Source organism: Mustela nigripes, chromosome 2 (assembly GCF_022355385.1).
Source record: "Mustela nigripes isolate SB6536 chromosome 2, MUSNIG.SB6536, whole genome shotgun sequence".
Taxonomy (NCBI): domain Eukaryota; kingdom Metazoa; phylum Chordata; class Mammalia; order Carnivora; family Mustelidae; genus Mustela; species Mustela nigripes.
The window spans coordinates 158,649,299-158,676,042 of NC_081558.1; the positions used below are offsets into that span (position 1 = coordinate 158,649,299).

At 39.8% G+C, this 26,744-nt stretch overlaps 1 protein-coding gene across 22 annotated transcripts in view; it reads left to right on the forward strand.

Moving 5' to 3' along the window:
• Positions 1-26,744, forward strand: part of ZBTB20 (zinc finger and BTB domain containing 20) — an 805,287-nt gene that overhangs the window by 665,135 nt on the left and 113,408 nt on the right. Inside the window, exon 1 of one of the 22 annotated variants that reach the window (XM_059391932.1) lies at positions 19,801-20,130. The exons of the other annotated variants lie outside the window; for them this stretch is intronic. The gene's annotated coding sequence lies outside the window, so the exon portion shown is untranslated. Of the gene's footprint in view, positions 1-19,800; positions 20,131-26,744 lie in introns of those variants that run through there. 22 annotated transcript variants of the gene reach the window in all.

The following is a 26,744-nucleotide window of genomic DNA, read 5'->3' on the forward strand; positions in this document are numbered from 1 at the left end:
CATTGTATTATACAGCCAGATATACAAAACATATTCTAAACTAATGAAGTAATTTGCAGTACAGCAAAGGGTCAATTTCACATTAGCCAGAGTCTTTTACCTTCATTCATAATATACTCCTGTGTGACCTTAGAGAAGTTACTGTTCCTCTCTGGGTCTCAGATCCCCCGTCAGTTAAATTAAGATCCTCAGTCCCCATAATTGGCACTCGACTACCAAAACTGATATTATATCAGAATCATTTGGAGAGGAGAGGGGAGGGAGCCAAGGCTCTGGATCTTATTTTTTAAACCTTCCTCAATGATGCTAATATGCAGCCTGGGTTGGTAACCACTGGGCTCGGCTTCTTAGCTCTTACATTCTCAAGTATTCTCAATATTTAGACCGAATGCGCTTCTTTAGCCACAACTCACAAATAATCCCAAAATAACAAATTTACTGTCAAATTCAGTTCCTCTATAATAAAATACTCCCCCTCTCCCCTTTAGTTAGGAGTAAAATATAAAGTGTATTTGAAAAGCACTCTATTCAGAAGCCTCCTATGGCGTCTTGAAATGTGAAAACTGCGTGTACGGGGAAGACGGAAGGGGAAGAAAACAGAGGAGGATCCGGCGACGCGCATGCGCAGCGTGCTCTTCCGGGTCGCATCCGGGGATCACCCACGTACCCAGAATTCCAGGCTGCCGGTGCTCCAGATCCGGTGTTAATGCTCCGGGGCTCGGCTTGTTGAAGCGCGTGGTCCTTGTGCCGCCTTGTATTGTACCTGTCAGATTGTACAGAGAAGCATTTCTGCGGTACCCGTGCAGACGGTGTTAGCCGTCCAGGCTGCTGTAACCAACCACCACACACTGGGTGGCTTATGAAAAAAAAAAAAAAAAAAAAAAAACAACCAAATTCATCTCCCACAAGTCGTGGAGGGTGCAGGTCTGAGATGAGGGTGGCACAAGGCCCGGTGATGGTCCTCTTCCGGGTGGAAGACTTCTGTTTGTATCCTCGCGTGGCAGGTGGGGCTGTGTGGCCTCTTGGATGAGAACACGAATCCCATTCAGGAGAGCTCTGCCTTTATGAGCCCCCGCCAGAGGCCTCACTTCCTAACACCGTCACACTGGGGATCAGGAGTCCATCCTGTGACTCTAGGGGGACTCAACCAGTCACACCACAGCACGGGCCCAGCACAGGTCTGAAAGAGGATAGAGGAACTTAATGAGGTTCTAGTGGGGGCCGATGAGCTGTCTCATTCATGAGCATGTCCTTAACGTATCCCTTTGTTTGGTTTTCATCACACACCTCACGAGGTAATTTTTCGTAGCCCCATTATTACAGCATTGCCTCAGCATTCACAGGAGTTCCATTTCGAAGTCCTCACAAAATCTAGAGCACGCTGTACTAGGCCATGGAGGCAGGACGAAGGGGAGCACTGAGGTATCAATTCTTTCTCCACTTTATATGTTCTTTCTCCCTGCCTCCCGCGGAGCAAACAGTTGGCTGCCCCTGACAGGTTGGACTGGATTAAGCTAGACTAGAGAAACAGGTTGGAATTTGGGAATCTGAGAGTTTCCAGCTTCCAAACTAAGTGTGATATCCCATTTGCTCAACAATTATTTATTAAGGAACAGCTACAAGTAGGGCATTCTGCTCAGTATTTACATCAGAATTCAACAACCAGTTGTGATTTGGATTTCGCCTGGGCTGCTACCAAAATTCTAAACATAAGTACAGAGTAGAAGTAATGATAATGACAGTGACGTAGATCTTAACAGTATTTGTGCAGAATTATATTTGGTGCCTTCCCACTCCCCTCGGGAAATCCTTCTCATTTGTATCACTGTCCAGACCCTTCTTCCATGCTTCAGTTCTGGTTATCCTTATCCGATTCCTTGCCCCAAACTGTGGCTTTGCCACTTTAATTATACTCAAGGGGTCTAGTAACCTCATTAAAGTAGTTTACTCCAAGGTGTGAATGACGTTTGACCCTCTTGGAGAAATCTGTATTTTAAAAAAGAAGCTCGTTAGACAGCTGGGTTTCTTCCCCCCTCCAGTTAGTGACATGTGAAAAGAGATGTTTCTGACTCTGTCTCTCAGATACATCCTCTTTGCCTTCTGTCCCCCAACACACAAAGCTCTACTTACATTTGTAAAAGAGAACAACATAGGCAGTCAGCCAAGCATCCCAATTTGTCTTATCTACCACCCCCACCTAGTCTCCCTATATTCTCTCTCTCCTCTGCATGTTGCTGTACTTTTAATGTCACCTGAGACCCCACCCCCCACCCCGTATCTGCCCTCATGACCTGCCCTACATCAGAAGCCTGCAGACCTCCACCATGCTGGACTCCTCGCCTTCGTTCCTACTCTGTCCCCACTCTGATTTCTGAGTCGTGCTCCATCTCCTATTTATAATCTCATAACTGTTCTTTAAATTTACCTTTTTAGGTCTTGTTTTCCTGCTCTGGGAGATAGTTTAGCAAAATGAGTGAAGCTTAAACACTGGAGACAGATGCTCCTCACCAGGCACATGAATATAAGCAAGTTAATTATCATTTCTAAGCCTCTGTTTTCTCATACATGAAATGGGCATATTGTGAAGATTAGATGTGATACATAGAATCAGCAGCATTTTGTTATGTGTCCAGTTCATGTGGTTACTACTATTAAGATGATTTACCATCTCTTCTCCCCTCAACAACTTTGATTTGGATTCCCTCTACTGGTTCTACCTTGGAGGATCCAGTTCTTCAGTGTTCTGTACTGGTCAGAACAAGCTGCCTGGCACTTTTGGGCTTTACATACAAAGTAGATGATGAGAGACCTTATTTTCTGAACATATCCAGGGCCTAATTTTATAAATATAAGCATACTTGTGAATATAATAAAGGCAATATTTGAAACTAGGTCTGTCCAGGAAATCACAGACTTACAGCTTCTGTATCTTTTCTTAGACTATGAATTTTATACTCTGGATGGAGATGAATTTCAGAATCACAAGGTAGTGCTAAACATAATTAAGACTGTGACCTCCCTGATAGTCCTTTGTATCAAGAAAGCAAGGTCGATTACACAAGGAAAAACATCTACATTTCAGGGAGACATTTTTCTTCCCCCAAAAGAGAAATCAGAGGCTCTGAAGTCAGATCTGGGGTTGCCTCCAAACTCCATCATTAAGTGGTGGGCAAAATAGATTCCCAACACCTTATCATTAATCTGTTACTGATAAAGAAACTGAGGCTCTGATAAGTCATATAATTTGGCCAAGATTAATATATCCATGTTGCAGACATATCATGAAGATTAGAAATTATGTATAAAATCTTGGCATGTTGTTTGGTCTAAATAAATACATTTCCTGGAAATCTAGAGCCCGGTTCCTCTTCAAGATGAGAAGGGACTGAAATTATGCCCACGTTCCTTATAACCAGGCTCTATATTTTAAAAACAAACAAAAATTTAACTTATTAGTGTTTAACAATGGAAATGTTTATTAACATTTACATTATTAATCTCAATTTGTCCAATAAATATACTCAGATAGGTTGAATATAAATGAAGTACTTTGCAACATTGACTTCTAAAAAGAAAGTCTTCAAAGGATTCCTGATATACTTTAGAAGTACAGAAGTATCTTTTTTGTATAAGGGAAACATAGGGTGATCTGAGACTATGTCATTAAAAAGCCATAAAAAATAGTCACTTAACATTTTATGGAGAAATATGGATGCACTTCTCACAAAGAAGAAAGTGTATTTCAATATATTTAATGCCTAATTTCCAAGTAGAAATATTACTCTTATCTAAATAAATCTTGAACATTTTAGATAAACTGAGAAATTGTATGCTGAGTGGTTTTTGTTTCTCACTTCTAATGAATCAGTAATTTTGACTTGCATTCTATATGCCTCTTTAATTTATGGTGAATAAAGTCAAACTGATTTTTCAAAAATTAATACACAATCTCAAGTCACAGAGTTTCCAAATTATATTTCCAATGGCAAATGAATAACATGCTGTCCGTGCAGTTAGTGAGTTGAGGCAATTTGAACATCATGATAAAAGTGGGAGGGGGGATTACAGGCAGTGTTATAATTAAAGGTCTGTTGATTCTTCAGTTTAAATGCCATTGTTGAAAGATTTTTCACTCAGATGTCAAAGTCTGTGGCCAGCCAAAACTTGGCATGCTAGAACTCAGCCCAGGGAAACATTGTGTTCTACAGATTTAAAAACCAAAATCTGTTAAGAACAGAAATGTTGGGCTTGGGCTGATTTCTCATGAATCAGAACCAGAGCATAGCCAAATACCACCTCCTCTTTACGAAAGGAAGTAGTGCAGGTGGATGTTAATGGGAAATGTTTGTTCAGATGGAAAATGAAGGGAAATTAGCATTAGATGTCATAATACAGAGCACTGGGTTCAAGTTTTGTGTAATTAAAGCATGTTTCCTTGAGAAGTTTGAAATATTTTAGAAGCTTCTAGTTAATGAGAAGGAATATTTACCCCTCTTCCAAGATTTGTGTATTGAGGTTCAGTTTCTCCACATCGCATTCCTTATTACTGGAAAAACTTGAAGCAAAACTTTATCTGCTTAATTCCCTATATACTCCCTATATAGAAAGGTTTTCCAAACACCATATTTCCCTTTCTTTAATTTGAAGGTTATAAACCAGTGGCCAGTGAGCTGCGTCTAGCTTGCCCCATAGACTGGGGGTCAGGCTTGGGAGGGGAACCAAGTATCTTAAAGTAATTTGAGGGTTTGAGCCAAACTTTTAAAGATTAATAGATCTTACCAAAAAATCAAGCTTTTTTCAACTTCTCCTAATAATTTGGAGATCTGACAATATTAGATCTGCATTCTTACATAACACCAGTATCTGGACCCAGGCAGGGGCTGCTCCCTGTGGACAAGCCATGACCTTTCCAGTTTGACAAAGTTCCTATCACCCGTATTTTATGCCAGACTCACTTCATCGTTTATTCTATCACCCTGGCTCCTGGAAGCATTTGATTTTTCTTTCTTCACTTATGGCAGATGTATTAAGAAAGTTCCTTGCTTTCTTTGCCTGTTGTATTAAGATTTAAATCTTCCAAAAATTTCTTCCCTATAAATAATAGCATTGCAAATGCTATGCACAATGGTATTCAACAAAACATTGAAAGTGATAAAAATTGGAATGTAACCAAAATGTCCAAAATTAAGGAATATATGTTAAATATATGCTGATGTATTTGTAGGAAGGAATACTACACAGGACTTAAAAATATATGTCTTATAAGAATACAGGTTACAAAACAATGTATACAGCAAGATTCCTATTTTGTAGGAAAAAATTCCTACAAAATTCCTATAAAAGATTCCTGTTTTAGGAAAAAAAATTGCATGTAAGAAAAAGTTTAAAGCAAGGTAGTATTAGAAAACTATATTTATAAGCAAAATATAAGCAGATAAGCTAATAAATAAGTCCCAGGGGTAGCTTTCATAGATTACTCTCCCCAAGGTTCTCATGAAGCAGAACCAGAGCCTTATTCCATTTTGACCAAACAGTTGGAACATTATATGGAGTTATTTTTCAATTTTCTTTGTAAAGCTGGGTTTTGTTGTTTTTTGTTTGTCTGTTTGTTTGTCTTTATACATTAGGGGATACAATCAAGAACAAGATTTCCATAGTTGTTTTAAATACTTGAAAAATATTCCTGCTTGGAATGCCTCGGTGGCTCAGTGAGTTAAGCATCTGCTTTGGCTCAGGTCATGATCCCAGGGCCCTGGATCGAGGCCCACAGATCGAGTCCCACATCCGGCTCTTTGCTCAGAGTGGAGCCTGCTTCCCTCTCTGTCCCTTCTTGCGTTCATGCCCATGCATACGCTCTCTCTCTCTCTGACAAATAAATAAAATCTTTAAAAAAAAAGAAAAGAAAAATATTCCTGCTTGACCACTATACTAGACTTAATCATCATGGGAAAGCGAGAGAACCAATTCCTGTGTTGGCCTGGAGTGGCTTTGTTTTTCTATAGCACCTTTTGCTAATACCAAAAGTTATTCAAAAATTTTAAAAAGCATCTTGGATCAGAAAAATACCATAAATATGCACTTAATGACATGAACATAAAAACTCTTAGTGGGCTGGAACTGAAACTGATCATCACAAAGGCATCAATTTTGTCCCATTTGATCATCCATAGGAAGCAAAGCTCACAGGTAAAAGCCATCTATGCATTTATGGAAATTCTTCTGATGCCAGCACTTAGTACAATGCCTGGCAAACAAAACAGGCTCCAAAAGTATTTGTTGAATAAAATATGAATAAATTTGCACTCCCACCAAGGAACAATTTACCCACACATCAAAAACTCAGTCACCTTTTAAACAAAACTTGAGCAAAAAAATTTGGACTTCACCCATAAAACTTCCAGATATAGTTTGAGTTAATAACACCATAACTTTTTTTCCAGAAAAGGGAAATGTTTGTTTACATGTGTGGTTGAGTACAGGTATGAGTTTGGGGAAAAAGTATAAAGGAATAAGAGGTGGCCCTTTCAAGGATGGGTACAGTGATAAAGACTCCAGCTCTTAAATATACCTCTTTCTCAGCAGTGCTAGCTTTACTGTTTCCGATTTGGATGTTTTGTCCATCTGTCTCCACTTCTCTAGAACATTCTTCACCTTTGGGATCCACTGACTCTGTTTTCAAAATTCTCCTGTTCACATGAATGATCCTTCTTGCTCGTTTATCCATTCTTCCTTCATGTACTCACAAAATGTAAGTTTGCCCTTCTTTCTTGAAGTCTGTAGGCAGTTTCAAGGGGCCCATACAGTTACAACTAGACATTCATATCACCTCCCGGAAGATTTGAATACGTAGTTCTAATCTGTCGATTCTAGCACCATGAAGATGGGTTTCCAGCTGCCACTGGATATTTCCACTGGATGTGCCACCCACCGAGATCTCAAACTTCTGCTGCTATCCTTTGAGTATTCTAGAAGTAATCAAATCAACCCCAAATACACCTTGTGCTTTCCTATCCTCATGCTTTTATTCTGTGTCCCTTGGCCTAAAACCTCTCTCTCCAAATTCTAACTGTTGGAATTTTCCCCATATTCCAAAGTCCATCTCAAACACTGCCTTCTTTATGTAACTTTCTTCATTGTCCATCATCTAATGATATTCCTCAAGCCACTAAACCTACAGATTTCTGTTGGCAACCTTTTATGGCATTTGCCTTACTTTGTTTTGTATTTTAGTTATGTGGGTTTATTTTCTTCCATATTCTAAATACTAGGTTTATGGCTTCTTATTTATCTTTGTAGCTATTTTCTAGAGCTTAGATCCTAGCAGAGTCCTTTGCTCATAGCAGGTTCTCATTAAATATTAAATCGGTTGTATGTAATAAATTAAATTGTGTTTATGTGTTAATGGCTGTACATGTGTTATAATTTGAAAGACCCAGAAAGTCCTCCCACCCAATGTCTCCCCTACTTTCTGGGCCATAATGTCTGGCTTTAGGGACTTTCTCTTCTACAAATGGGGATTTTCCACTAAGTTGTGTCTCTTTTTTTCCCCGAACAATTAACTATTGACTAGGTAATATTTGAATTCTCCTGCCTTCTAATATTCACTCATTATCACTAAGAAAAAATAAAGTCTTAAAAGAATAGACCAGAGGTCAGGTATGTTCTCAAGGAGGTAACAAATAAGTAAAGTTCCATTGTGGGAGAAGGGGCGGGTAATGAAAGGTACCCTGGGCTATGCCACTTACTAGTTGTATGCCTTTGTTTTTTCATCTATAAAACTGGGTGATAATAATGATTTCTACCTTATAGAAATGTTCCAAGAACTAATAGAACTAAATACTAAATAACAAAGTGCCTAGAATAATATCTGGCACACTATAAGTGCTAATAAGTGTACATAGCATATATGATCATATGTATAGTAAGTGTATATACATTATGTATACATTAAGTATATATACTTAATAGATAATACATACATATTCGTATGTATTTAACAAAATATTATAATTGTTTCAATTGTTATTTCACTCCATGTACCCGATGGCAGATGCCAAAGAAACTCTTGAATAGCAAGAGACCTTACGCATCCGGGAGTGGAACATTTAAAAGAAAAGAGAACAGGGACGCCTGGGGAACACAGTTGGTTAAGCGTGTGCCTTCAGCTCAGGTCATGATCCCAGAGTCCTGGGATGGAGCCCCGAATGGAGGTCCTTGCTCAGCAGGGAGCCTGTTTCTCCCTGTGCCCGCTGCTCCCCTGCTTGTGTGCGCTCTCTCTCGCTCTCTCTCTCTGACAAATAAATAAATAAAATCTTTTTAAAAAGAGAGAAAAGAGAACAGGCTTTGTCAGACAGATGAGAGTATGACACACAATTCTGCCACCTCTAAACTGTGCACATTGAGGACGTTACTTAACCTCTCTGAGCCTTAGATTTTTCATCTACAAAATCTGACGTCTATCTTTTAAATTTACTTTAAGGACTAAGCAAGCTTTTGTTCTCCCTAATCATTTTGAAATTGAATCTCATTCTTTTGGTGATTTCTATCCTTTTGCTGAACTCCACATTTGTTTTCTTGACAAATCAGATTCTAGACTTTGTGCTTTGGACCAGGCTTAGAAGAAACAGTAGCACTGCTTTGGGAAAACAGTGGCAGTACCAGCTAATAATTTCAAATTATTAATGATTTAATGCAATAGTAAAATGTTAAAAAATGTACCAATTAATATGCCAACCTAATAGAGAACAAATACTTACCAAATTGTGACTAAATCCTTAACCTAAAACAAACTTAGCAGTCCTACCAGGTTTTTTTCTTTTTTTAATGAAATATATTCTACCTATGGAAATAATTAACGTACTAATCCACAGGTTTTACCTTGGTCATTTTTCAAAAGTACAAGAATTTAGATTTTCACTGAAAAACAAAAAGTCCCTTCTACGCAATCCTGCTTGAAAGGAGTATGTGGGTCTGGAGGGGAGGTAGGGAGAAGGAAAAACAAAGAAGGAAAAAGCAGTCATGAAAGTACCTCTAAACTCCTGAATATTTGGATCTGAAAGAAAAAAACCTTGTCATGTACCTTCTCACATTTAGTCCTGTTCTTGTAGTGCTGTGATATGGCACTTAATGCTCTAGGGGACCTAGAGCAAGTGTTACAAATGCAACCAAAAGTCTCATGAAAATGAGCCTCTTAACAGTGTGTGAGCTGGTCTGCAATGGCCTCAGGAAATCCCCCCAGCTATTCACATCCTTTTTATCCACTACATTCTCTGACTCAAAGGGAAACCTCACTTCACCTCCTTGACCAGAATTGAGCAGACATTGATTTGGTTACCTAGCGTATACAAATTCGTCATTTGTATTCCACTAGAACAAAAGAATATATCTTTTATTTGCATTAGTTTAAGTTTAAAGATGTGCAAGTGTGTGTTTGTGGCAGAGTGCCTATTTATGTTTGTGTAAGTTTATGAGTAGCTTGCTTTAATTTAAAATATCTTCCATCGAAGCTGTGGTACCTAGAGCCTCACCATCACCATCATTGTCCTGAATGGCTCTCCTTGACATTCCTAAAACCGTGGCATGGAAAGGGAGCTCTTTAAAAGAGAATCATGTTTTTCTATTTGCTTACATAATTAGTCAGGTCAAGTGTCACAGGGGAAAAAGAAGTGGCCCGATGCATAATTAAAAAAAAAAAAAAAAGAATCACAACTTTACTTTAGTGATAATGATGCATTTATCTATGGGCATTTTATGTGTCTTAATTGCCCCCAGGAAAAGCCAATAAAAAGTGAACCCAATTAAACAGCAGATATGTTGGAAGCAAGTGCTCTGTTTAAACCACTCGTAGTGGAGGCAATGGGAAATTCAGAAAAGTAGAAGTCAGGGTTTATCCTCAGGCAGCCTATCGTCCAGTTAAGGATACATGACAGAAAAAGTGGAATTGCACACAACAACTGAAGATTTAAATAACAGTGAAGGATATTTGCATGTGTTTTTTGCACAATTATATTAATAATTTATATTAAAATATACCACACAGTTGATTTCTGTTCCATTGGGAAGACTCACTGATTGGGTAACTTCTATCCATATAGCCACCAAAATGGCAACAGTCCATGAGATCTTCATCCAAATGTGAATCACAGATTCCTTTAAACAAAGTTTGGACAATTTGGAAATTCACATTTGCATTGTGACAAAAACACATGTCCCTGTAGCTGGTAGCTTTATTACAAATTTTCCTTCAGGAATGCTCATTGAACTACAAGCTATTTCTAAGTAGACATTTGGTGTTAAAGTAACCAAGGAATGACCTTTGAAGAGATACCAGCTTTGGATGAAATGCTTTCTTCAGTTTTATAATACTGAATTTGTTCTTACTCAGGGAATATGTTCAAAGTAGAGTTGGCCAGGACACAACCATAATAAATTCTGCAGCAGTTTCTATTTAATGTATAAGTGATCATAATCAACCCAGAGATCATACAAGGGCTTAAAGGAAATAACGTCATTAGTTACCACTTTACTCATAACTGACAAAAAGATTCATGTAAGTTCTGGGGTAAAACCATGGAGATATGCGTGACTTACATGTCTAAAAGTATGCAAACGACCATGCGAACATTTCTGTACCTACTTTACTCTTCTGCTGAAGTGTAAATAATAATAACATCAGTGATGCCAAGCAAACGGAATCCTTAGTTTACAAAGCATTCTAGATACATCATCCTGTGATCCTCAGTGTGTGATCTCAACAACTTGTGAGATTGGCAAGGCACATATATTATCCACATTTTACAAATGGAAAATCTGTGAAGTTTAAAAGGACAGGTGACTTCCTTAGGACACAGAGCTCTTAAAAGGTGCAGCTGGCTCTGATGCTCACATTGTGACTGGCTCAGAGGAAACAGCAATCCAGACAAGGAGTCTTTGCCCACCACAACTATCCTGCAAGGTATGCAGAATAGCCAGTGCCACCTGTTGACTTAAATCTTCAGAGAATGGAAGAGCCTTCAGGACAAAAAGCATACTTGCTATGATTTCATGTGAGAGGGAAAAAGCATGGTTAGCTGTCTTTTAAAAAGTGATTTTCCCTCCACTCATACAGAGTCCTTGGTAAATTCTGAGAATTTTCATACTTATTGATTGGATAAAATCCTGATGATTTTCCATGAAAATCATGGTTTTGTCTGATCTAATTGTGTCAGAGTTTTTTTCCAACCCCCTAAGAGCTTATGATTTGATATCTTTAAAAGTTTTCTTTTTTAAAAGATTTTCTTTTTATTTATTAGAGAGAGACAGAAAAGAGCACTCGCAGGGGGAAGAGCAGAGGGCGAGGGAAAAGTGGGCTCTCTGCTCAGCAGGGAGTCTGACCCGGAGCTTGATCCCAGAACCCCAAGATCATGACCTGAGCCGAAGGGAGACACTTAACTGACTGAGCCACCCAGTCATCCCTGAAAAAAGTTTTAATCCTAATCTAGATATTCCTCCCACCTGTCAAAATTTATGTCTTTTCTATTGAAAACTTTGTGAATAAAATCAGTTGTCTTTGAACTGGCTTCCTGGAGCGTCTTACTTATTTAAAAATATGGTATGGAGGGACGCCTGGGTGGCTCAGTTGCTTAAGCAGCTGCCTTCGGCTCAGGTCATGATCCCAGCGTCCTGGGATCGAGTCCCGCATCGGGCTCCTTGCTCAGCAGGGAGCCTGCTTCTCCCTCTGCCTGTGCCTGCCATTCTGTCTGCCTGTGCTCGCTCTCTCCCCCTCTTTCTCTCTGATAAATAAATAAAATCTTAAAAAAAAAAAAAAAATATGGTATGGAAATGATGGAGATCTGGGGCCACTTTACTACAACTGGATGTCACTGGGAATTGATAAAGAAGTGTGGCTCTGAATCCCAGAAGCCACAGCCTTCATTGGCAATATAGAATTCAGAGCTGTCACTAAATTTTGCTACCTGATGAATAGAAAGGTGGAGTTTCAAGTCAAGAAATTCAGTACTTAGTTCCAGAGACTAATAACATCAGTGGCTCCTCCATTCAGTGCTGCATCCGCTACAAGTCTACAGATCCAGCCTTCATTTTGACTTGCAGAATTAGACCTGGCATCTTGAGCTTTTGAATTTTTAGTATTATTACTTCTGAGCCCCAGTTAATGCAAACAAGCAAGGCAATATCCCTAACACTCATGATCAAAACGAATGTTTCTTCCATAATGATAGCCCTGCAGTTATAACATGTTTTCATATTCATGATCTTTTTAAGTCTTACATTAGCCTTATGCATGGACAGGGGGACCTAGTAGTAGTAGTAGTAGTAGTAGTAGTAGTAGCAGCAGTAGTAGTATCAACATTATCATTCCCATTTTATAGATGAGGAGATAAACAGACTGAGAACATGATCTGTGGGCACATCGCTGGTGACAGAGCCGCAGTTATATCCAGGTGAACAGGTGACCTCATTCATAGCCCATGTTTTTCACCAGGCTTGCCAAGGCTCATTGATTTGCCTTATGACAGGGGTTCTCAGCCAGGCTTTAAAATTACCTAGAGGGATTTTAAAACATGGGCTCTGACGTATCCACCTCTGAATGTGTGATTCGCTAGGTCTGCAGTAGAACCCAAGAATTTATTTCTCCAACAATTTTCTGGGCAGTGCTGATGTTGCCAAGGAGCACTGTTTTAGGAGCACTGCTCTACAGATTATATGCAGTGACTGAATGGCAATGATACATTAAGGCAACTTAGTCTCATAAGGAGAAAGTCTATTTTGTGTGATGCTGCTCATGCCTCATTCTTTTCTCTATTTCTGACTTCCACTGGGAAAGAACAGGATAAATGCGGGAAGAGGAGCTGGCAAGAGGGCACCTCACTGTATAGAATACTGAAGAATTGGACAGCAAAACCCTTCAGTTTGCTTCTAACTAGTAGAACCTACTGTCGTTGGTTAACTTGAAGGTATGATTGCCAACCCAGCAATGAAGAGCTGCTAAAAGACTAGACATGTGGAAATGTGATTAGATGGATCTGTAGACAACTGATCCATTAATCAACAATCTTTAGAGGGATTTCTCCATGTCAGCCTAGAAGGATGTTCTTAATGGCAAGAGAGAGAGAACCATTCTTGACCTATCCTAGTCAATATTTTTTCTGGAGACTGTTGAGAAGTCCCTATATCACCGGCTCATTTTGAGTCAACAAGGTAATACATCTGCTAAATATATAAAGAAAAATATCTATATATCTTTATCATCTGCTAAATATATGTATTAAAATATAAAAAAGAAGTAGCTTGCCTTTTCTAGCTTCTGGAAGCCATCTGTACTCCTTGCCTTAAGACCCCTTTCACAAATAACTCCAACCTCTTGTCTCCGTAATCATATCTCCTACAACTAGCTCTCATCCTCCTGCCCCTCACTTATATGAGCCCCTGTGATTACGTTTAGAGCCTACCTAGATAATACAGGATAATCTCCCCATCTAAGTACCCTTAGTTTAACCACATCCCTTTGCCATACAAGGTAACATTCATAGTTTCTGGGGGTCAGGACATGGATATTTTTTTGTGGGGTCATTATTCAGGCTACTGTTGTCCCTTTATGATGTGTTTCTCGTGCTACATTAAGAATCTGGTACTTCTTTCTCGGCATGAGTATTTAAGAGGTTCTTTAACAAAGAAGAGGGCATGATACCAGGAAACAGAAGAACCGTGTTCCCATACTGGCTTTGCTTCCACCAAGTTGTGTGACCTTAAGCTCCTCTGACAAAATGTTTGGGGGGGTGGGTGGTGTTTCAGCTCTTCTCTGTAAACTGACAGAACCAGAGAATCTCCTGAATGCTTCCCATGTCTAAGATTCTGTGCTTCCTTAAGCCTAGCCACGTGTTTCTAGATGATATTTCAATGTAAAGGCAAGAGCTTGCTTACCATCTCTAATATTCAGAATAAACCTTGTTCACTTTTCTTTTGAATTCAAAATTCACTTAAATTTTGGATTTAGAATGTGCTGTCTGAGGACTTCAAGCTATAAAAATCATGGCAAAGCTAGAAGAATCACCAATACAAGTGATTTTGCTAGTTAATTCTTAAATATCCTATCCAGTAGTATTACTTTAGTCTAAGCATCAAATCACCAGTCTTGTACATATTGGACACGTGAAGCACCGAAGGAATACACTAGAATTTCACATGAGGAACAGGAGGACAGTCGTTGCTGCTAGCTCCTTTGAGATACCGTCTACCACCATGGGCAGGTACGATCCTGAGCGATACATTAAATAAGCCAAACGGAGGGTAAAGACCTTGTCCCAGAGATCTCAGTCTCAGGGCATGAATGACTGTTGGGAGCCATGAGGCCTGGTCGAGGGCACTGCCCCACTAGGTTAAGGTTTGAACTGATGCAGGCCTAATCCTGCCGAGGGCCAGACAGCCCCGTAGATAAGCATGGTCTGATAGTCTCTTGCATTTTCCTCTGATCACTGTATCTCTCTCCAACAAAGAGCCCCTTGCTAATTTGCCGCAAACATCTCTCAGGCTCAAGAGCCGGAGCAACTCCAAGGAGGTAAATTATTCTGTGCCTACGACAATGGAGAACTTTAGATGTGTACCACAACAGATGGTTTTCTCCCTAGGTTGATGTTTTCCAAGGCTTTCACAGCCAAGCCAGTGATATACACCCTGCCTCCTGAAAAGGTAACGCCTTCTTGTTCCTACATCTCTCCTATATACTTAGTTTCTCCAGATAGCTTCTCGTCTTCCATTAACCTATATCTTGTTTTCCTACGGTTCTTTACTATCTAGTTCATCCCTATAGCTTCTTGTTTTCCATTAACCTATATCCTGTTTTCCTGAAGACCCCAGAATAAGTTACCAAAAAAAACACATATTTGTGCTACCTCCCATGGCTTTCTGAGGGACATGATTACTCAAGAAGCAAGACCCTGTTCCCCCATCCCTGGCGCCAGTCTGTACCCATTATAGTTTAGCTAGAATAACATGTGCTGAACAAAGAGAAGTTATCTGATGAGTGCTTGAGTCCTTTGATGTCCTTGCACGAATGTAACCCCCTACCCCAAGTAAATTGCCTATATAAGAAGCTCTAAAATCAGAATAAAGATGGAGATGTCTGACTGCTGACCAGAACTCGCTCTGTGGCTCTCATTCCTCTTGCCGACACCACCCCTCCTTTGGGGACACCTGGACCTGCCGAAGCTGGACCCCGGCAAATGACACACTAAAGGATAGTCACTGAGCGCTGTCATCATTGCAGGGGTCAAAGAGGTGGCAAAAGGCTAAGATTTTATTTTTTTTATTTTTTTTTTAATTTTTCTTCTCAGATAGGGGCATGGAACATGACCAGTGATTCTCTAAAGAAAATAGGGCTAGTTTGGTACAAATCTCTCTACAGCATTAGTCATCCCACAAACACCCATTTTCAATGATGATTTACCGAGGGCCACAAAGAATAATTTGGAGGAAGTTTATAGGAAGGAAAGCTTTGAGAGCTGAACCAGAAAAGGTGCTTGAAAGTAAATCAAATAATGGCATACATTGAGCTATAGCATTTATTATTATGTGCAGAGTATGCATGGAATTTTGAACTAAAAGTTGAAGAAGCAAAGGTTCTAGAAACATGCATAGTAAATAAATTAACCCTTTATTCTCTTACTTTCCATGCTCCCTATATTTTGTGACTTGTTCATACACATGTACACTGAGAAAGACTAATAAGCCATGCTCTACCCTGGTACATTCAACTATTCGTGTACATGATTCAAATACATGCCTGCAGATTTTCTTCGGTCTCCTGTGGACACAGTCAGTGTTTCAAAGACCAAGAGTTCTTTGGGGAAAAAAAGAAGGGTTGTGTGTGTTTATGACTGTCAAAGTTTCCTAAGCTTATTAAGTTGGGGTCCTTTGTCCTTTCCTTCTATAATTTGAAGATTATTCTAGTAATATGTTTGGCGAAGAAAAAACCTGCCAAATAAGTCAGGGTCTGATAACTGTATTAATGACTACTCTAAAACCCCTGAGTTCAGTGTACTATACCATTCAGAACCTAGTGTTACTTTCTACTTTAAAAGATCAGTTTTCCTTGTTGTTGTGTTTTTTTTTTTTTTTTTTTAATGCTAGAAACGATACGGTATAAGGAAGTCGGCTTATCGTGAGCAGGTCATCAGCTCTTGAAATATCTGCCCTTGAGGAAAAAAAAATATATATATATGATTGGAATCCTGTCACCAAGGAAATGGTTTAAAAATCTGTTTATTTCAAATATTAGCTTCAACTAGTTATCTTTATTTTGCAGTGACTTCCATTCTTTTGCCCATTCACCTATTTATTACATGGCCTCTATACAGTAATCACTTAGAAAAAAGAATACCCTATATTACTATGCAAACCTTAAATATAACTATATGTTTTTGTGTGTTCCCATGCGTTTTTAAAGAGCACATTTGTGACAGGAAATGAAGAATGGCATAGTCGGGGAAAAATTAAAGAGACACGATGTAATTATCCGAACTGGAATTAAGCCAATTAATAACCCGTGTGCTAACACTACCCTCAAAGTGCTGAAAATGCCGTCAGATATTTAAATGTCCTGGGTGGCCAAAGGCAGTCATCTTCACCTCATCCATTTTCAACACCACATAGGGACATGCCTCACCTTGGCTTCAGAGGATGGCTTGCCACTTGAAGCAGGTTGCCGAATAGATACAGGTACAGATTGTATAATCTGAGCACAAGACTCTCTCCAGTGATTGTGCACAGATTTCCACTTAGTTTTTAATGAAATCAAAACGCTGGTGTTGTATGCACTTGCTCATTTATTCAACACATTGTTACTGGATGAGCCTACCGTGTGACCACCCAGCGTTGTGGCTAAAGATACAGGCTTCAGAGTCAGATTGCCTGGATTTCCTCCCCAGCTCCACACCTACTAGCAGCGAGCTCTTGAGCATGTGACCTAACCCGTCTATTCCTCAGTTTCCTTTTCTATGAAATGAGGCTTCGTAGTGCCTAAATCTTAGGGTCTCCATGACACGAAAGTAGGACAGAAATGTAAAGTACTTAGCAGAGTGCTTAGCACAAATCAAGTACTCGGTAATATGTTCGTTATTATTATGAGCTGGGAAATAGACCGACGTCTGGGTAGAAAGAGATCAAACATCCTCAGATGATCTTTGAAGTCTGAATTCTAGAACTTTGGGATGCTAAACTTGATAATCTCTACTGCCAACCCTTTCTCATCGAAATCTGTATATTAGATCCTTGCTTTGCTTGAATATTTCTGTCCTGAACCTACAACGCACTCAGCACACCCGCAGTGTGTCGTTTTCTTTATTTACACCCTCATTTTATGCCTGCCTCCATAGTAATTACCATGTAACACCAGCTATGGACTTTATATATGTTAGCTCATGTCATGCTCAAAAAACCCTTATGGATTAATAGTATCACCTTTTACAGATAGGGAAACTGAGGTTCTGAGAGTGGCCATGACTTCTGCAGTGATGTAAAGGTCTGTTTCACTCCAAAGCTCATTCCCTTTTTCACCTGGTGTACCCAGCACGAATTTACTGAGCACTTCCCTGCTCTGCTCTGGGCTCTTGCCTATCGTGTGCTTTGAGGAGTGCAGGAGGACCCACCAATGTGAAAACCAAGAGTCCCTCCTCCCCCTAAACTGACTGACTGTGGGCTCTGTGTTTTAGACAGGTCACAGCAGCCATTGTTAAAGCAGTTGATGTGCAAATTAGCTAAATGACTCTGGCTAAGGCTTCTCTCAGTTTACTTGCCCTCCAGTGGGCTCCCAGGTGCCTGACATTTCTTTCCCTTTCCTTCTTCCACCCTAAGTAGCAACAGAAGTATGACTGAGAGAGAGTGTTCGCTTTTATATACACCACGATTCTTGTTCCAGGACAAGAGACTTAATCTGTGCAGGAACATCTGACGGCTCTGCTTTCTTCATGAGCACTTCTTTCGCCCCTTTAAAACAAAAAAGTACCTTTCATTATCTGTTGTCAGCAGGGAGATCCTTACTGAATGTGATCATACGTGTCCCCCTCAAAAAAAGATACCATCAAGTATGTGGGCAGATAATACAGTTTCCCCAAATTTCCTATTTTAGAAGCTCATTTCAGTTGAGATATCTAGGAAAAGTTGCCCACAGCTAATCTTCCAGGTAGCAATCTCATCAGTGATTTAGAAGGGCATTGTAGGTTGAAAGCCTCAATCTTTCACCCACAGTGTACCTATATTTTAAAAAATGAGTTGTGGGAAAGAATGACATCTTCCTACATGGTGATACACAGCAAATGAGAATTGCAGACTCTGGGAGAGGTCTTTGTAGACGGACCCAGTGACCTTCTTGAGCTTGGAATGTGGCAAGACCAACTGGCTCTATGTTGCTGAGACCGGGGCTTCTACAATGCTGTATTTTTCTGCCTTGCTCTGAGCCTGAATTAAAACTTAAATCCCTATCTCTAGAATTCAAAATGGACAAGAAAATATTTCCACGTAGCTGTTTAGACATTTTAAAAACTGGAGACTTGTGCACTCACTACAGAATGGAGGAATCTTGTTATTCTGGAGACAAGGGTGACATCCATTCCTGTTGGGTCAGGGTCTGTGAAGGAAGCTGGGGCTTAGCTGGGATGACAGAAAGAGCACCAGCCTGGTGGGCCACTGGGGCCCTGGGTTCCAGGGTCGACCTTGCTACTGCCTTTGAGATTGATTAGCCTGAGACTCTGGGCCTCAGTTTCCTCGTCTGCTAAATAAGGGCGTTGGGGAGATTGATCTCTGTGGCTGTTTCCGGCTCTGGTATTCTCTGGGTCTGCGAAGCGCCTTCGGTGTCTGCCACAGTCTGCCTTACCAGCTCTGTTTGTCACAAAGATTAATCCATTTTAACTGTACCTTCGAGCACTCCCGGGAGAGAGGATGGATGGATTGTTTTGCACCTATTATTACATCAGAACTTTTGCCTTTTTAGACGAGATCGTGCCGTGCCTAAAATCTGCCTGCCTGTCTGCCCACTGACTTTGTCTGTGCTGATGTCTTGCCACGGTGCCTCTTCTTCCAGCATCCATCTCCCTCCAAGATCTAGACTCGGCATCTGACTGTACCTGTCTTGTTCTCTGCAGCATCTGTCTGCTATACTCCTAGACCATCGTTAATAAACTTTCACACATTACACGCAGACCCTAATATGCTGGCACCCGCGCATAAATACCTACCGTTCATAAAACTCAGGGAGAAACTCCATTTTTTTAAAGACCTCTATCTAGTGCCATTTGTATTTGCACTTTTTGTTTAGTTGTAAGTTTTAATAGTTCCCCCTTTGAGGATTTGTCAGTACGAGCAGGATTGCTTATCAGAACACACCAACAGTCTTTTTGTAATATTCGCTTTTCCCCTTTGGTTCAGCCGAGCCTGCTGACAGATCATTCAAATTCAATTGTTTTATGTCTAAGCCGAACAGCTAATTAAAGTAGGGATGATTAACCTGACTGGCAGTGTCGCTCTCCGTCGCGCTCTCTCTCCCTCTCCCTTTCTCTCTCTCCCTCCCTCCTGTTCCAATCAGTCTTTTTCTCACACTCTCTCTCTCCTTCCGTGTGTGTGTGTGTGTGTCTCTCTCTCTCTTCCTCTCTCTCTCTCTCTCCCCCCCCCCCCTCTCTCCCCCCTCTCTCTTCCTCTCTCGGTCTCTCTCTCCCTCCTTCGGTTGGTCTCTCTCTCTCTCTCTCTCTCTCTGTCTCTTGCTCTACTGTTTTTTTTTTCCTCTCTCTCTCTCCTAAACGTGGTCTGCTTGCTGATGGCAGAATGGCACTCGGAGATTTGTGCATTGTGTCTGGTTTCCTACGGGCAGGCTGACCCAGTGCCTCCAGGGACTTATCAATAGACCACTCAGAAGAGACACAGACAGGAGAGAGGAGGAGGGGTGGGGGGAGAGAGAGAGAATCAATATCAAGAATAGAAGGAGCTCCGAAGCCATTTTTTTTTTAAAGAAGTATCGGGACTTGGGAGAGGGTGACAAAGAAGGTTTTTCAAAGAGGCAGTGGAGGAGGTTCTAATAAATTTGGAAGGAAACAGTTCCCTGTCTTGGGAAAAGGAGAACTCCTGACTGATTAGCATTCACACCAGGTATGAGATGTTCGCTACCCCTTATCACTGTGTCGCAACCGAGATGGAAAAGCCTTTTTTTTTTTTTTTTTTAGGAGACTGAGGGAGCATGTATTTCGCTGTGTTTGTTGTTGGGGGGTAAGGGGGGTGGCGTGAGATCTGTGGGCATTTGTGTATGGGAGCAGAAAGAATGGAAGCAGTACAACGGGGGGTGGGAAAGAGTATGGAGTATGTTACTGTCTTCCCTGTCTTTGTGCACCCCTGGGGGGTTACCCAAGTTCATTTCTAGCAGGTGGATTTGGACGGGAGTTACTTAACGCTTGACCGCCAGTTTTGAAAAAAAGAAAAAGAAAAAAAACGTTGCTTCCTATGTCTATTAAAGGAAGCTCCAATTTCTCTCTCTCTCTCTCTCTCTCTCTTCCCTTCTCTCTCTCTCTCTCCCCCCCCTCTCTCTCCCTCTCTCTCTCTCCCTCTGCCCCCCCATCTCTCTTCCCCTCTCTCCCTCTCCCTCTCTCTTCTTTTTTTCCTCTTCTAACCAGACAGCGGGAGGGTTCCTGGCTCCCAGCCAGCCCAAAAGCCTCTAAGTGTTTTGCACTTGTTTCAGGGAGTAGCTGCCCGGGGATTTTTCAGCATTTTCACTAGAGAACAAAGAGTTCTTTACAAAGGGAAGGGGGGGGGGGGAGTGAGCTTAATGTCTGATATATGTTTTTCTATTTTTATTAGTTTTTCGCCTAAAAAGAAAGAGACAGGAACAGAACATTCACTCTATAAAGACACAAAGACATTCAAAAGAAATCGAGTTATCTTTTCTCCCCATCACCCCAATATGTATACATAAAAAATAAAAAGGAAAAAGACTAATGAAGTTGGATATGTTGCTCTTTTCTCCTCTTTTAATCTTTCTACATCCAACTGTTCTTATGCTCACTCTATATGCTATTTTTTTCTACTCACAATAAAAGTTGTTCAGGATGCATCTTCTCTTCTCTCTTTACCCCTTCTGGGTCCCCAAAATCCTGTGGAGGAGAGAATGAGAGTACAGCTAATAACCGGTGTAGTGGCGAGAACATCTTCCACTTTCGCCACTTGGGTAAAAAGTTAATGAAGGAATTGGGGCTCCCCAAATACCAATGGGGTGCATTAGTTCCTCCAGCCTCACAAGTTCTTGCATCCATCTGTTTGAAAGGTACCGCCTGTGTCACTTGTCAGTTATTAAGAAAAGGTACAAAGGGAACAGATAGTTGTATTTTATTTTGGTTTCCATCTAATTACGTCAATGACAAAAAACCCCAGAGAGATCACTTGCTCCGTCCATGATACACCAGTTTAAGCGAAATGTGGTCTGGACAGAGATTTTTCTATGATTCTGATTGCCATGTAGCTTTGTGTCCGCCACTTGTTTTTGCCTATGCTTGTATATTTTTACCATGAATTTGTGTTTGTAGCAAACATTCCAGAATGCTTATCATTTTCAAATTAATGCTCCGACAAAAGGAAAAAGAAATCAGCGTGTGAACTGTATGTGCAAAACGTACTGAGCAACCTCATCGTTTATAAATGGGTTTACATCTCTATACTAATATTCTTGAATTATAAACTCAGGAAAATGTTTTCTTTCTAAAAGTTCTCCCCCTAATGCATTTGTATCTCGATTGTCATTTGGAAATCTTCTTAAGGTACATAATAGACATGAAACTGAAAGAGGGGTGAAAATGCAAAAGCACTAGAAAAAAATGCTTAAATATGAATTAGGTATAGTACCTAAGTAGAGATAACTGTTTTACTAAGTGAAAATGAGCTACAACAGTTGTTTCAAGATTCAGAAACTCTTTTCTTTCTTTTCTTTTCTTTTTTTCCATTCACTGAAAATATAATCTATTCTTGTCCCTGGGGAGAAAAGCTGTGGGGAAAATATAGATATATACATTTTTCCATATTTTTAGAATGCATTTATGTAACTGCTTCTTAAGAGTGTAACACACATCAGGGGAGAGTGTGATGTCTACTAGTCAGTAAACCCTTCTGGCTGGGAGGTGTGAGCGCCTTATGTTTGAAGTAACTTGATAACAAGGAGTCTTTTCGGGAAACCTTACTGTGTATGTGTTGCCTCAGTAATGACCCTCAGAGAAAAAACAAGAGCTAGGTGGCCACTTGAACTCTCTGAAAGACATTAGATTTAGGGTTACTTTTGACAAATCCAAGATTTTTTAGGGTAGCTCCCTCCTTATAGTTGTGTTTTCTTCGGGAAAATTCTTGTATTGCCTCCAGACTTTTCTATCTTTTTGTAAAGATTTTTAATGCTTCTAATAGTGCTTCCAGAGAAAAGGATCTTTAAAAAGAAAGTCATCAAAATAGGAGAAAGCAACTCGGTCTTTAAAAAGTTTTATATTGAAGGCAAGAGCTCCCCCCCCCAACTCCATTTGGCTTGTTTCTGATTTTTTTTTTTCCCCTGAACTCTTTTGTTGCTGTGGGCTGTTGTGCTTACAGTTTTGGTTTTTGTTTTGTTTTGGGTTTTTTTGCTTTTGCTTTGTGTGTGTGTGTGTGTGTGTGTGTGTGTGTGTGTGTGTGTGTTCTCTCTCTCTCTCTCTCTCTCTCTTTTCTTTTTTTTTCAGTATGACCATGGGGGTCTGTGGAAGGGGCAGAAGGGGTATGGTAAGAGGCTGTTACTGAGAGCTGCTCTAGCCCCTCTTGATCCCAACTCAGGCAGCTCCTATCAGCTAGTTGTGCCGCCAAGAGTACAGTGAAAGGTGATAGCTGTCATTCTGGGATTCTTCGTGGATCTGACCTGAGAGTAACACATTCACAGTCGAGGAGAAAAGGGAAAAAAAATAGAGGAGGAGGAAAGAAAAGCTCTTTGAGCTGGAATACACTGGCCCTTTCTTCCTGTAGGCAATCCGCTCCAGTTCTTGGCGACGTGTCCTGCACTATCAGATATCATATGACTTTTTATTTAGATTCCTTTTCGGAGAATGGCCTGTTAGGACTCTGTTTGTTTTCTTTTATTTAATTTCCTTCTCCCCTCACCCGCTAGTCTTATGTATCTGTGTGTGAGAGAGAGAGTGTGTGTGCGCGCATGCATATGTGTGTGCAATTTTTATCTTTGTTTTTGTTCTGTTGATCTGATGCTTTTTTTAAGGACAAAGCTTTAATTATTTCAGTATACTGGTTTAATCATTTGCCAAAAAGAAGCCTCATTCTAGGCTTTTTGGGGGGTCCGTTTTTAAACACATCCATTAACACAGGAGGCTAGAAATCCGAAATGCCTCCTGGTCAGCCCTTGGCCCACTCCCTCACCTTCACTTAACCCTCCCTTCATCAGCATGCAGGGCAGTGGGAGTTAGGAAACACCTGTGCTGAGTTCAGAGGGAAATAAAAGTAGAAGCAACTTCTTCAAATCTGCACTCCTAGTTTCACTTTAATAAACTTTTTTTTTTAATCGTTGGGCTTTTTTTTTTTTTTTTTTTTTTTTTTTTGGCATCCTCTGTTGAGTTTGAAAGCATCAGAAATCCTGAACGATGTTTCTGTGGAGCTTTTGTGAGGTCAGCTGGGCACCCTTGGAAAGTAGAGCAGGGGCTGAAAGTCATTCAGAGACTTCAGAATTAAGTGGGAGATTTCAGTAAGATCTGTGAGATCTGTGGGCCGTGCAGGGTTTGGTGATAGATGGTGAAATGGAATACTTGGGGATCCTCAAGGAGGAGAAAGAGAGAAATTCCCAGGCAGGGGTAACACAGGCATTTCTGCTGCACTGAGTACTTGGAGAATCACAGTCAATCACATTTTTATTTTATGTAAGTTACAGTTTAGCCAACTGATAGGCAATTACCTTCTCTCCTTGCTTCCTATATAAAACAGAGGAATTAAAATAACATTATTACAGGATTTCTCCTACATTTTCGATGATTTTTCTTTTTCAGTTTTGGAGAGTTCAGATTTTAGTTAGCAAAAGAAAAACATAACTTCTCTAGCTGTGTAAATGGTTGGTTTGCCTATATGTTACCTTATCTATACATGACATGATATATCCTGTTTGTATGAGGATTTTTTGTTTTACATAGTAACGAGCCAAGCTGCTCTGAGCGTTGAGATGACCATTACATTCTTTAAACCCATAGTTCTTAGTTCCTTGTTACTTTCTCTGAAATGATTTTTCACAGACCTTCAATTTCTAATGCTTATCTCCGCCAGAGGTGAGTTCTGTTGAAACTTGGAGGGAAATTTATTCCACCCCTTTAAGAGTACCCAAAAGGGAAGGGAGAACTATTTTTCGTTCAACAAAAAATTTTAGAAGCCTTTTTCCCCCAGCGGAAAACTCCAAAACAGCTTTGTCTCAGAACGTTAAACTTGGCATGGATAAGAAATGTGAGTTTTGCTTTGTTTGAGGAAATTTGTTTTTGAAACAACAATGTTATAAATATTTTCAAATTGCCTGCTGAGCATGCGCTGTATCTGACTTTATTCATAGTTTTAAACACACACCAAAGTGCAGTCTTCTGAATGGCCACAGGTAAGGCTGTTGATTTGTATGATCTTTCTCAGAGCTACCTTCCGTGAGTCTACTCTGTTTTCCAGAAGGGAAAAGGGCGAGAGCTGAGGTTAGACCTGGACTCCCTTCTAAAAATCATAGAGCAAATGTAGATTCCCCCAATAAGGCTTGTACATTATACTTAGGGTAAGTACTGTTCAACTTTCCTTTCTTACAGGAATCGCTTGCCTTAACTTTTCGGCTTAATAATAGCAAAGGAAATTAGGAAAAAATTTAACTCAATGAGGTATTTGACTGAAATTGGAAATTTGCAGATTTTTTAAGGACATCTATTGTGCATAAATTTGGGGATACGAGAATTTGCCAGTGAAATGATAGCAGCTCTGTGCTTACAGAGAAAAGATGTGCTAGTCTGAACATGCCTGATCTCATCTGGAATCGAAAGCTAAATCTAGGTGGGCCTGTAATAATACCAGAAAAGGAACACATGTATCTTTTGTGCAACCTTTTTTTTTTCTTTTTCTTTTTTTTCTTTTTTTTTTTTTTTTTTAAGCCAGTCTTCCAAAGGGAATGACAAAGAAGTAGGTTCTTCTCTTGCTTAATAAGCAGTCATATTTTAGCTTCTGGAGATATGTGTTTTCATTTGTTTGGGGCTGTTTTGTTTTGTTTTGTTGTTGCCACTACTCTTGGAAGTATATTCTTTCCTGTCAGTGATTGTTAACACTTTCCATTTTTCAGAAGGGCTTTATCTCCATTAACTCCTTTTGATGTTTCCTCACTTGGTTACCTTTCTCATGTCTGCGATGACCCTCCCAGGCTTCGCAATTCTGATCAATTCTTGCCAGAGTGTATTTATTCATTCGCTGTTTGTTATAGTTATGATGGAGATAATCTCGTTTTTCAGGTCATTATAAGTAGCCAAACCAATTTCATTTTGAGGTGAAATTTCTCATACTTGTTCTTGACTCAGAACTGAACTTGTCCTGGAAAGGTTTAAAAAAAAAATGCAATTAGCCGTTTTGGGGTTTTTGGGTTTGTTTGGTCTTTTTTTTTTTTTTTTTAAGAACTAAATATTTTAATAAATGTAGAGGGATTATTTTACAAAATACCTACTGATGTGCAATGTTTTTCCAATTTGTCTTTCTATTGATGCTTTTAAAACAGAACCTGAAAATTAAATGTATTTTAAAAAGGAGAAAAAACCGTGCCAGGTTAATGCTGGTATTTTAAATGCCCAATTTAAAATAATTCAAAGTTTTGATTTCTATGCAGCTTATTGCCTTGCAAAGTCAGTCAGTAATACTTCGTGCAGATATGCATATATATACACACACATACACACGCAGAGACGCAACTCCATTTTACATTTATATTAATTTTATTTTTACATAAAAGAGGATTAGCATTAATGCAAACTTTTATTAATTTATTGTATTCTATTTTTTATAATTTAGAAATTTAGTTAACTGTTGCCTCCCTCTGATTATTTAATATATGTATACACTTATAATGTCTATTTGTATTCTAATAAGGTATCTTAATTTATAGAGTATTTTTAGAAGTCATTCACACTTGAATTTTATGCAGCTATATTAACGTTTGAGTTTATTCAGATGTGGTTTGCTTTGTTCCATATCTGTTACTATGTTAAAAAGTTTTTCACTTTCCCAATCTGGAAAGACTATGGGATTTTTCCCTATATATGACTTCTGTGTATCTTCATTATTCTGAAAAAGAAACTTTCTAACCTTGTGATGTCTGGAAGGCCTTCCAACAAGTGGGGGAAGTAATCTTGACCTTGCGACTCCCCAAAACTCCCACAGTGTTTGCCCACCCTGTACCACCACTAGCAACCCTGAAAAAAACAACAATAATAAACATAATATGATAATTTTTCTGATCACAGAACCAGGAAATACCAAAGAAAATTGTGGCATATGTAGGCAAATGCCAAGAGCTCCTCCAGTAAGATCAGCTGTTTTTGTACTTTTTTTTTTTTTCTCTCTCTCTCTCCTGAATTTTGTTTGTGACTTTTTTGGCTTGCTGAAGCATATCCCCATAATCTTACGAAGCCACAGCAAATTCCCAATGCCACAACAACATTGTGCAGCTGGGGAGAGCCCAGAAGACCTGATCCTGGGTGGCTGCAGAC